Below are 13,202 nucleotides of genomic sequence, written 5' to 3'. Positions count from 1 at the left end.
TTAAGGTCAACGCCAGTGACTTTAAAACACATGCTCCACAAAAACTGTGTGTGTGTGTGTGTGTGTGTATGTGTGTGTGTGTATATGCGCACGTGTGCGCGCGTGTGCTAGAGATTGAACCCAATGCCTTGTGTGTTATGCATACAAAACTCCATCCGCAGCTCAGAAAATCCATTCTATACTGTGGCCATGGTGAGAAGAATTAGGACTCACTTCTTTTGATGGATCTACTATTCTCTCTCATTTGGCCTTGCCTTTTTCAAATTCTTTACAAGGAACAGGGATTATTTATCAAATAAGTTAAGAATTTATTGAGTCTGGGCTGGGAGATGGCTTGGTAGGTAAAGGGGCCTGATAACCTGAGTGTGATCTCTGAACCCACACAGTAGAGCGAGAGAACCAACTCATATAAGTTATCTTCTGACTTCCACATGAGTGCCACGGCACATTCAGGTCCACATACATGTGTACACAAAAAAGTGCACACACACATATACACAAAATAAAAAAATAATTTATTGAGAGTCAGGTGTGGTGTGTAATCATATAATCCCAGCACCCTGGAGGTTGGGGTAGGAGGATCAGAAGTTCCAGGCAAGCTGAGGCTACATAGGGAGTCCAAGCTATGACTGGCTGTACAGTAGGATCAAATACAAAACCCACAAAAATCAACAATTGAAATAGCCAACTAACAAAACAAACAAACAATACAAAATCTGTTGAACTGTGTACAGTGGCCCTTGTACATCTGGAGTCCGAGACAGGAGTTTGGCAGCAGTCTGGGTAAACTTAGGGAGCTTCTGTTTGAAATAAAATATTCATGAAGAGGACCTAGGGTGCATATGATGGTTGATTTTGATTGTCAACCTGGTCGGACACAGACATGACCAGGAGATTACTAATTGTTTTTATTTCCAGAGATAAATAGACGATACAGCCTCTGATTTAATCAATGTATTAATCTCTTGAAGGATTCATAATATTTCATTTTAATTACAATATCTAATACAATATAAATGCCACACAGATGCAGCACTGAGGAAATAATGACATGAACCCCCCCACTTCCATCTCATAGTTGGGCCTCTTTCTAGTTTCCTGGCTTCTACTTACACTTAATCCAACTTAATTATACATATTTAACATTTTAGAAGCTAGCGTCTGTAAATTATTCCTTTTTCCTTCCTTCCTTCTTCCTTCCTTTCTCTCTCTGTCTCTGTGTGTCTCTCTCTGTCTCTCTCTCTGTCTTTCTGTCTGTCTCTGTCTCTGTCTGTCTCTCTGTCTCTGTCTCTCTCTGTCTCTCTGTCTATCTCTCTGTCTGTCTCTCTCTGTCTGTGTCTGTCTGTCTGTCTGTCTCTGTCTCTGTCTCTCTCTGTCTCTCTGTCTCTCTCTCTCTGTCTCTCTCTCTGTCTCTGTCTGTCTCTCTCTGTCTCTGTCTCTGTCTGTCTCTGTCTCTCTCTTTCTTCACGACAGGGTTTCTCCATGTAAAGGTTCCTCCTTTCTTGGCTGTCCTGGACTCGCTCTGTAGACCAGCTGGCCTCAAACTCACAGGGTTCTCCTGAGTGCTGGGATTAAAGGCATGCATCACTACAGCCCAGCTTACTTTCATTTTTTAATAAAATTATATGTCTGTGTGTCTGTGTGTGGGGTATGTCCATGTAACTGCAAGTGCCTTCAGAGGTCACAGGCAGTTCCATGAAGCTGGAATTATAGGACATTTGTAAATTGCCAAATGTGGGTGCTGGGTATCAAATGCAGGTCCGTGGGAAAAGCATTATGTGTTCTTAAGCACTGAGCCATATCTCAAGGCCCAGTATTTGTTTTTCTGAGGCTTGGTTATGTCACTTAATATAATATTTTCCATTTCCATGGTCTCATTAAACTCTCCCACTCTCACAACTGAATTTAGGTTCCAGTTCTCTGAGGACAAACAGGTGTCTCTCACAACAAAGGGCATCTATCTCCAAGGCCCTCACATTCAGGGTCGAGGGAGAGAATGGACACAGAGGGCCTAAGTCAGCCTCACAGTGTCTCAAGGACAAACCCAGCAGTCCCTTCTGAGTCACGGCCAAGCTTGTGCAGATGTGTCCAAAATGGTAAGACTAAACCTCGGCCAATTAAAAGTATACTAGTGGGCTGGAGAGGTGGCTCAGCGGTTAAGAGCACTGACTGCTCTTCCAGAGGTCCTGAGTTCAATTCCAGCAACCACATGGTGACTAACAACCACTTGTAATGAGATCTGGCGCCCTCTTCTGGCCTGCAGGGACACATGCAGGCAGAATACTGTATACATAATGAATAAATAAATCTTAAAATAAATAAATAAAAGTACACTAGTGTAACTGCTGCTTGTGTGAGATGACCAAACTGCCCCTTAGATGTGCTTAAAAGGAGCCTGCATGTCCCTCTCGGGGTCATTGTCATTTTTTTTTTTCTTTTTTCTTTTTCTTTTTTTTTTTAAAGATTTATTTATTTATTATGTATACAGTATGTATGACTGCAGGCCAGAAGAGGGCACCAGATCTCATTACAGATGGTTGTGAGCCATCATGTGGTTGCTGGGAATTGAACTCAGGACCTCTGGAAGAACAGTCAGTACTCTTAACCTCTGAGCCATCTCTCCAGCCCCCTCATTGTCATTTTGTACAGGTGTCAACCTTGCATGCATGCTGGAATATTAATAAATGCTCTTTGCTTTTACATACTATTTGAGTCTGTGGTCTCCTTCAGCTTGGACCTTAATGTGTGTGTATGTGTGTGTGTGTGTGTGTGTGTGTGTGTGTGCGTGTGTGCACATATGTGACTTGGATTTAACTCTATATATGTGTGAAATGTAAGCAGATTCAACTCTGCATATAACTTAGATTTAACCATTGTTTAGGAAAACACTTTTTTTCTTTTAGTAAAACATGTTTTAAACAGCAACCATGTGGCTCTCCTCCATCTTGGCTGGTGACCTCATCAGGATGTAGGTGGCCACATGGCTGGCACCCATCTTTACTAAGATTAAAGAGTACAGATCATGTGACACTTCTTAGTCCTGATGAGCTCTCTGTTCAGTGTATCTCCTTCTAGATTAAGGAAGCAACAAGTCTCAAATATTTTGAAATAGTATGGACTTTTGTATGATGAGAGAAATGTAAGGTTAGATTTTGTTACAACATACTGTATATGTGACTTAACTCTGTTTTAGAATATACTCTATCTGGTGATAAAATATAAGGTTATAAAGGTTTATTCAAATTAATAAAAGCTGACTTAGAGATGTACACCTAAGTACTTATGTCTTTGCCAAGTGTTCAACACCAAGCTTCTAGAAAAATTAGATAAGCAGCAACATATATTTGATAAATAGGATACATATTCTATAATGGAGATTCTGGTCCCCCTAGAGGGTCCTTTTCCCAGGGTTGGGCATTTGGGCAGAGCCCTCATGGCTTGTCAAGGACAGTGCTGGCCTCTGGGAGCCCTCAGTTCTGTTCTCGGGCCCCACCCCAGCTCACAGGCCCCCTTTTCTCCTGTTCCCATCTGGCCGTGGGGATCTTTCCCCTGTCATTTTTCCTTACCTTCTCAGGAGACAGCCTTAGCAGTTTGGAACAAATTTGCTCTGTTTTTCCCCCCCCAACGGTATGGCTACTTTGGTTTCCTTACTGAGACCATTATCTACAATTAAAAAGTTTTATTTTGCTATTAGAAGAGCTTCAATTCAAAACCATTATTTTTAAGGCTAAATATAACAGGGATGGAACATAAAGTCCTATTATAAAAGCTACTAACTTATAGTAAACAATTAAGGATAATTAAGGAATTTAAGTTAATGGTCAGTCACCTTAAACAGGAATGGAACATAAAGTCCTAGTCTTTTGAAAGCTGCTGTTAAGGAATACAACTTAATAGTCAGTCATCTTGGGCTGGAGAGATGGCTCAGAGGTTAAGAGCACTGCTTGCTCTTCCAGAGGTCCTGAGTTCAATTCCCAGCAACCACATGGTGGCTCACAACCATCTATCATGAGATCTGGTGCCCTCTTCTGGCCTGCAGGGATGTATGCACTGTATATATAATAAATAAATAAATTTTTTAAAAAAAATAGTCAGTCATCTCATAAATGATCAAATTCTTTAATTGTAGTCATGCTAAGTGTTAATATAATTAAGCACAGGGATAAGTTTTACTTAGTCCCCTGTATATGTTTTCAAAGTTAAGCTTAAAACAAGTAACTAGAAATAAGCAAAGTTTGTCTATTAAGGTAGACCTAATAGAAAGACAGTTCTTGCCACCAGGCGGTGGTGGCGCACGCCTTTAATCCCAGCACTCGGGAGGCAGAGGCAGGCGGATCTCTGTGAGTTCGAGGCCAGCCTGGGCTACCAAGTGAGTTCCAGGAAAGGCGCAAAGCTACACAGAGAAACCCTATCTCAAAAACCAAAAAAAAAAAAAAAAGACAGTCCTCAAATGCTACGGAGATCTGCAGAATGTGGCATATAAAGTGTTTAATAAAAAAGCTTTTCATGATAGCGAGACATGTCAGCTCCTAGCACTACCCCTATCTCCTCCAAAAAATGATGGATGGGAACGGAAGAACCTCTGTCTGGAGCTTGCTTTAAATGTTGCAACACTGGCCACTGGGCAAACAAACAAACAAACAAACAAAACAAAACAAAAAATAACAACAACAACAAAACCAAACAAAAAAACCCTGCTTTTCACCTCAACTGCTGCCAAGACCCTGCACAGACTGTGGACAACAGGACACTGGGGAATCGATTGCCTTGCTTTGCCTAGACAAGGCAAACTGCCCCCCCCCCCACAACCGAAGCTCCTACTCCACAGGAAAATATGTCAGATCTTCTGGTCCTGGCAGTCAAAGGCTGATGACCCCGGTTGGTTGTCTTCCTGACTGATGGGGTCTTGGGGGTCCCAGAGGGTGGCCGAGTCTCAGAGTTTAAGCCTCAGATGGGGGTGGCTGTCTTCCAGCCAGTCTGGGCCTTGGATGACCTAGAAGGCTACCACTGGTCTGAGCAATCAAGAATCAGGCAGGGGTGCCTGTTGTCTGACTAACCAGAGCCTTGAAGATCCCAGTTGGCTGTATTCCCGCAGACCTGAGATATGGGGGTCTCCGCCCCTGTCTGAAAAGTTAAGCATGGACAGGGTAAATGTTTAACCACTAGCCAGTGCCTTGAGGGCCTGGGGCTACTTTCAATCTCCAGCAAGGGCTTTGAAGACCCCGGGTGGCTGACATCCCCTCAGACAGGGCCTTGAGGAACCCAGGTGGCTGACATGGAGGTTCCGGAACCTGTCTGAGCAGGTAAGCATCAGGCAGGGTAGCTGTTTTCCTGCCAGCCCTAGCCTTGAGGATCCTGGGTGTCATCATCCCACCACCTGGGGCCTTGTGGGTCACATTCTGCTCACCCATGTCTTAGAGTTACCCATGAGGCAGCGGAGGCTGTCTTCTTGCCACCAAGAGCCTTGAGAACCACGGGTGTCCTCCTCCTGCCTTCCAGAGCCTCGGGGGTCCCAAATGCCAGCCTGCAACGCAGCAGCTAATCATGATGCATGGATGGCTGGAATCCCACCAGCCGAGTTCTTCAGGGTTTCAGGCCAGCTAGCATGTTCCTGAGCAGTGTCTAGGGGTTAAGACCCAGGTGCGTGCGTGCCTGTCTTCCCACCAGCCACAGCCCTGAGGACCCCGACTGGCAGTCACTCCAGCAGCTGTTGCACTGACAAACCTGGGTGGCTGTCATCCCAACAGCCTGGGCCATGAGGACCCTGAGTGGCTGTCATCCCATCAAGGGGACCTGGGGATTCCCAGTCAACTTGCCATTGTCTGAGTAGTTAGTTAAGCATCAGGTGGAGGCAGCCGTCATCCAACTGCCCAAATCCTTGAGGACCCTGGGTGGCTCTCATGTCACCACCCAGGGCCTTAAGGAACCTGGGTGGCTCTCTCCGCACCAGCCAGGGCCCTGGGGTTCCCGAATGGCCAGCACCCGTCTGAGCAGTAAAGCATCAGGTGGGGCAGCTGTCTTCCGACTAGCCAGAACCTTGAGGAACCGGGTTGGCTGTCTTCCCGCCACACACACATATGTGGTTCCTTGCTCCTGTCTGAACATTAAACATCTGGCAGGGTGGCTGTTTCCCTGCCAGCCGGCACCTTGGTGGCCACAGTGAGCTGACCCCTGTCTGAGCAGTTACTCATCAGGTAGGGGAGGCTGTCTTCTTGCCACCCAATGACGTGAGGACTGCGGGTGGCCTGTTCCTGCCTGCCAGAACCTCGGGGGTCCCAAAGGCTAGCCAGCGATGCAGCAGTTACGCATACGCATGGATGGCTGGATTCCCACCACCCAGGTTCTTTGGGGTTCAGGCCAGGCAGCATCTGTCTGAGAAGTGTCTAGGGGCTAAGCATCAGGTGGGGGGTGCCTGTCTTCCCACCAGTTACGGCCCTGAGGACACAGAGTGGCAGTCACTCCAGCAGCTGAGGACTTCAAGACCCTGAGTGGCTGTCATCCCATCAGCCTGGGCCATGAGAACCCTAAGTAGCTGTCATCCCAACAGCGGAGGCCGAGGTGTTCCCAGCCAGCCTGCCCTTGTCTGAGCAGTTAATCATCAGGTGGAGGTGGCAGTCATCCTCCCGGCCAGGTCTTCGAGGACCCTGGGTGGCTTTCATTTCACCAGCCATGGCATTGGGGATCCGCAGGTGCTAGAACCCTTCTGAGAAGTTAAGCATCAGGCAAGGGTGGCTGTCTCAAGACTCCCTGGAGCCTTGAGGACCCCTGGATATTCTCCTGCTCCAGCCAGGTCCTTGAAGACCCCGAGTGGCTGACATGCTGTCAGAACAGGCCTCGGGAACCCGGGCTGGTGGCTGTCTTCCGGCCACCCGGTGACATGGGGGTTCTGGTACCTGTCTGAGCAGTTCAGCGTCAGGCAGGGTAGCTGTTTTTATTCTAGGTGGAGCCCTGAGGACCCCTGGATGTTGTCAACTTCCAACCAGGGCCTTGAAGACCTCGCGTGGCTAACATCACCCCAGAAAGGGCCTCTAAGAACCCGGGTGAAGTCTTCCAACCACCTGGACAAATGGGGATTCTGGCACTTGTCTGAGCTGTTAAGTAACAGGCAGGGTGGTTGTTTACCTGCGTGGTGGAGCCTTGAAGACCCCTGGAAGTTGTTATTCTTCAACCAGGGCCTTGAAGACCTCGGGTGGCTGACATCCCACCAGACAGAGCCTGGGAGAACCAGGGTGGGCTTTCCCAATCCCCCAGAGACATGGGGGTTCTGGCATGTGTCTGAGCAGGTAAGCATCAGGCAGGGTAGCTGTTTTCCTGCCAGCCCTACCCTTGAGGATCCCGGGTGTCATTCATGCCATCAGCTGGGGCCTTGTGGGTCATGGTCAGCTCACCCATGTTTGAGCAGTTACCCATCAGGTAGCGGAGGCTGTCTTCTTGCCACTAAAAGCCTTGAGAAACATGGGTGGTCTCTTCCTGCCTTCCAGAGCCTCGGGGGTCCCAAAGGCTAACCAGCAATGCAGCAGTTACTCATGATGCATGGATGGCTGGAATCCCACCATCCAGGATCTTTGGGGTTCCCAGCAGCTAGCATCTATGTTAGAAGTGGCTAGGGGTTAAGGCCCAGGTGGGGGGTGCCTGTCTTCCCACCAGCCACAGCCCTGAGGACCCCGAGTGGCAGTCACTCCAGCAGCTGTGACACTGACAAACCTGGGTGGCTCTCATCCCAACAGCCTGGGCCATGAGGACCCTAAGTGGCTGTCATCCCATCTTGGGGACCTTGGGGTTCCCAGTCAACTCGCCCTTGTCTGAGTAGTTAGTTAAGCATCAGGTGGAGGCAGGTGTCATCCTACTGCCCAAGTCCTTGAGGACCCTTGGTGGCTCTCATGTCACCACCCATGGCCGTAAGGACCCTGGAGGGCTCTCTCCCCACCAGCCAGGGTTTTGGGGTTCCTGAACGGCCAGCACCCGTCTGAGCAGTAAAGCATTAGGCAGGGCAGCTGTCTTCCGACTAGCCAGAACCTTGAGGAAGTGGGTTGGCTGTCTTCCCGCCACACGCAGATACATGGTTCCCTGTTCCTGTCTGAACATTAAAAATCAGGCAGGGTGGCAGTTTCCCTGTCATCAGGAGTCTTGAGGACGCCGAGGGGCTTTCATCCTGCCGTCCGGCTCCTTGGTGTCCACAGTGAGCTGACCCTTGTCTGATCAGTTACCCATCAGGCAGGGGTGGCTGTCTTCCTGCTAGCCAGAGCCCTGAGGTCCCTGGTGTTTCTCTTTCTGTCTGATGGGGCCTTGGAGGTTCCGGAGGGTGGCCAAATTTGAGATTTGATGCCAAAGGTGCAGGTGGCTGTCCTCCAGCCAGCCTGGGCTTTGCAAGACCTGGCCAGGTAGCACCCCCCGAAAAGTTAAGCATCAGGCAAGGGTGGCTATCTCAAGGCTATCCCGAGCCTTGGGGACCCTGGGTGGTTATCTTCCAGCCTGATGGGACCTTGGGGTCTCGGAGGGTGGCCAAGTCTGAGAGCTTAACCTCAGGTTGGGGTGGCCATCTTTCAACAAGACTGCGCCTTGGACATTGCAGCCGACTAGCAATTCTCAGAGCATTTATTCATCAGGCAGGTGTGGCTGTCTTCCCACTGGCAATAGCCATGAGGACCCCGCTTGGCTGTCTCCTTGCCACTGGGAGATATGGGCGTCTGTGCCCATTCTGAAGAGTTAGGCATAGGGCAGTGTAGCTGATTTCCCACAAACCAGAGTCTTGAGGGCCCCTGGCCACTTTCATTCTCTAGCCTGGGCCTTGAAGACCCCGGGTGGCTGACATCTCCCTAGACAGTGGCTTGAGGACCCTGGGTGGCTGACACCCCCACAGACAGAGCCTTGAAGAACCCGAGTAGACTGTCTTCCAGCCACCTGGGAAATGTGGGTTCCTGCACCTGTCTGAGCAGTTAAGCATGAGGCAAGGTAGCTATTTTCCTGCCAGGGGGAGCCTTGAGGACCCCTGGATATTCTCATTCTAGGCTAGGGTCTTGAAGACCCCGAGTGGCTGACATGCTGCCAATCAAGGCCTTGAGAAACCAGGGTGGCTGTCTTTCATCCACCCAGAGATACGGGGGATCCGGCAGCTGTCTGAGCAGTTACGTTTTCATGCCAGGCAGAGCCTTGAGGAACCCTGGATGTTTTCATCCTCCAACCAGGGCCTTGAAGACCTCGGGTCGCTGACATCCCCACCCAGACAGGGCCTTGAAGAACTCCGGTGAACGTCTTCCGGCCACCCGGAGAAATGGGGGATCTGGCACTTGATGAGCAGGTAAGCATCAGGCAGGGTAGCTGTTTTCCTGCCAGCCCTAACCCTGAGGATCCCGGGTGTCATTTATCCCACCAGCTGGGGCCTTGTGGGTCAGCTTGCCCATGTCTGAGCAATTAACCATCAGGCAGCCGGGGACTGTCTTCTTGCTACCAAGAGCCTTGAGAACCACAGGTGGCCTCTTCCTGCCTGCCAGAGCCTCGGGGGTCCCAAAGGCTAACCAGAGACACAGCAGTTACGCATACGCATGGCTGGCTGGAATCCCACCACCCAGGTTCTTTGGGGTTCAGGCCAGGCAGCATCTGTCTGAGAAGTGTCTAGCGGCTAAGCATCAGGTGGGGGGTGCCTGTCTTCCCACCAGCTACATTCCTGAGGACTCTGAGTGGCAGTCACTCCACCAGCTGAGGACTTCAAGACCCTTGGTGGCTGTCATCCCAACAGCCTGGGCCATGAGGACCCTAAGTGGCTGTCATCCCAACAGTGGAGGCCTTGGTGTTCCCAGCCAGCCTGCCCTTGTCTGAGCAGTTAAGCATCAGGTGGAGGTGGCAGTCATCCTACCGGCCAGGTCCTCGAGGACCCTGTGTGTCTGTCATCTTACCACCCAGGGCTTTGATGACCCCGGGTGGCTCACTTCTTACCATAAAGGGGCTTGGGGTTCCTCTAGAACCCTTCTGAGCAATTAAACATCGGTCAGGGGTGGCTGTCTTCCCACTAGCCGGAGGCTTGAGAAGCCCTGGTGTCTCTCTTTTGGCCTGATGTGGATTCGAGGTCCTGGTGGGTGGGCAAATTTGAGATTTGATGCCAAAGGTGCATGTGGCTGTCTTCCAGCCAGCCTGGGCTTTGCAAGACCCGAGTAGGTAGAACCCCTCTGAGCAGTTAAGCATAAGGCAAGGGTGGCTGTCTCAAGACTCCTTGGAGCCATGAGGACCCCTGGATATTCTCCTGCTCCAGCCAGGGCCTTGAAGACCCCTAGTGGCTCACATCTGCCAGTGAGGGCCTTGAGAACCTGAGAGGCTGTCTTCAGGCCTGATGGGGCCTTGGGCATCCCGGAGAGTCGCCGGATTTTAGAATTTAAGCCCCAGGTGCATGTGGCTATCCTCAAGCCACCTGCACTTTGCAATACCTGGTCTGGTAGCACCCCTCTGAGCATTAAGCATCAGGCAAGGGTGGCTGCCTCAAGGCTACCCGGAGCCTTGAGGGCCCCGATTGGCTATCTTCCAGCCTGATGGGGCCTTGGGGTTCCTGAAGGGTGGCCGAGTCTGAGAGCTTAAGCTTCAGCAAGAGTGGGCCTTGGACGTTCTGGCTGGCTAGCAACTTTCTGAGCATTTATTCATCAGGCAGGTGTGGCTGTCTTCCCACTGGCAATAGCCATTAGGACCCCGCTTGGCTGTCTCTCTGCCATCCGGAGATACCGGAGTCTGCGATCCTACCTGAAGAGTTAAGCATAGGGCAGGGTAGCTCTTCTCCCACCAGCCTGAGCATTAAGGGCCCCGGGCTAATTTCATTCTTTAGCCAGGGCCTTGAAGACCCGGTGTCCCACATCTCTGCAGCCAGGGCCTTGAGGAACCACGGTGGCTATCTCCTGAGACATGGGGGTTCTGGCACCTGTCTGAGCAGGTAAGCATCAGGCAGGGGAGCTGTTTTCCTGCCAGCCCCAGTTTCAAGGATCCCGGCTGTCATTCACCCCACCAGATGGGGCCTTGTGGGTCACTGTCAGCTCGCCCATGTCTGAGCAATTAACCATCAGGCAGGGGAGGCTGTCTTCTTGCCACCAAGAGCCTTGAGAACCACGGGTGGCCTCTTCCTGCCTGACATAGCCTCGGGTGTTCCAAATGCGAGCCTGCAATGCAGCAGCTACTCATGATGCATGGCTGGCTAGAATCCCACCAGCCAGATTATTCGGGGTTCAGACCAGCTGGCATCTGTCTGAGCAGTGTCTAGGGGTTAAGCCCCAGGTGGGGTAGACTGTCTTCCCACCAGCCACAGCCCTGAGAACCCCGAGTGGCAGTCACTCCAGCAGTTTGGCACTGACGAACCTTGTTGCTATCATCCCAACAGCCTGGGCCATGAGGACCCTAAGTGGCTGTCATCCCATCAAGTGGACGTTGGGGTTCCCAGTCAACTCGCCCTTGTCTGAGTAGTCAGTTAAGCATCAGGTGGAGGCAGGTGTCATCCTACTGCCCAAGTTCTTGAGGACCCTGAGTGGCTCTCATGTCACCAACCAGGCCTTAATGACACAGGCCGGCTCTCTTCCCACCAGCCAGGGTTTTGGGGTTCCCGAACGGCCAGCACCCGTCTGAGCAGTAAAGTATTAGGCAGGGCAGCTATCTTCCTCCTAGCCAGAACCTTGAGTTACTGGGTTGGCTGTCTTCCCGCCACACGTAGCTATGTGGTTCCCTGCTCCTGTCTGAACATTAAGCATCAGGCAGGGTGGCTGTTTCCCTGTCAGCTGGTGCCTTGGTGGCCACAGTGAGCTGACCCCTGTGTGAGCAGTTACCCATCAGTCAGGGGAGGCTGTCTTCTTGCCAACTAATGACATGAGGGCCTTAGGTGCCCTCTTCTTGCCTGCCAGATCCTCGGGGGTCCCAAAGGCTAGCCTGCAACGCAGGAGTTACACATGACACATGGACGGCTAAAATTTCACCATCCAGGTTCTTTGGGGTTCAGGCCAGCTAGCATCTGTCTGAACGGTGGCTAGGGGTTAAGCATCAGGTGGGGGGTGCCTGTCTTCCCACCAGCTACATTCCTGAGAACACCAAGTGTCAGTCACTCCCCCAGCTGAGGACTTCAAGACCCTGGGTGGCTGTCATCCCATCAGCCTGGGCCATGAGGACCCTAAGTGGCTGTCATCCCAACAGTGGAGGACTTGGTGTTCCCAGCCAGCTGGTCCTTGTCTGAGCAGTTAATCATCAGGTGGAGGTGGCAGTCATCCTCCCGGCCAGGTCCTCGAGGACCCTGGGTGACTCTCATCTCACCACCCAGGGCCTTGGGGTTCCGAAGTTCTAGAACCCTCTGAGCAGTTAAACATCAGTCAGGGGTGGTTGTTTTCCCGCTAGCCGGAGCCTTGAGGACCCCTGCTGTCTCTCTTTATGCCTGTTGAGGCCTGGAGGTTCCGGAGGGTGGCCGAAATTGACATTTGATGCCACAGGTGCAGGTGGCTGCCCTCCAGACAGCCTGGGCTTTGCAAGACCTGGCTCGGTCGCTACCCTCGGAGCAGTTAAGCACCAGTCAAGGGTGGCTGTCTCAAGGCTACCCGGAGCCCTGAGGATCCTGCTTGGCTGTCTCCCTGCCACCCGGAGATATGGCTGTCTGTGACCCTTTCTGAAGACTTCAGCATAGGGCATGGTAGCTGTTTTCCCACCCGCAGGAGCCTTGATGACCCAGGGTGCGTGACATCCCCCCAGACAGGGCATTGAGAAAACCGAGTAGGCTATCTTCCGGCCACCCGCACACATGGGGGTTCTGGCACCTTTCTGAGCAGTTAAGCATCAGGCAGGGTAATTGTTTTCCTACCAGGCGGAACCTTGAGGACCCCTGGATGTTTTCTTCCTCCAACCAGGGCCTTGAAGACCTCGGGTGTCTGATATCCCCCAGACAGGGCCAGGAAGAACCAGAGTGGGTGTTTCCCAGCAACCGGAGATTTGGGGGTTCTGGCACCTGTTGAGCAGGTAAGCATGAGGCAGGGTAGCTGTTTTCCTGCCAGCGCCAGCCTCGAGGATCCCGGGTGTCATCATCCCAGTAGCTGGGGCCTTGTCAGTCACAGTCAACTCGCCCATGTCTGAGCAGTTACCCATCAGGCAGCAGAGGCTGTGTTCTTGCCACCAAGAGCCTTGAGAACCACGGGTGGCCTCTTCCTGCCTACAAGAGCCTCGGGGGTCCCAAATGCGAGCCTGCAAACAGCAGTTAC

This window comes from Peromyscus maniculatus, chromosome X (genome assembly GCF_049852395.1).
Source record: "Peromyscus maniculatus bairdii isolate BWxNUB_F1_BW_parent chromosome X, HU_Pman_BW_mat_3.1, whole genome shotgun sequence".
In the NCBI taxonomy this organism is placed as follows: Eukaryota; Metazoa; Chordata; class Mammalia; order Rodentia; family Cricetidae; genus Peromyscus; species Peromyscus maniculatus.
Note: the sequence above shows the minus strand (reverse complement) of the source record.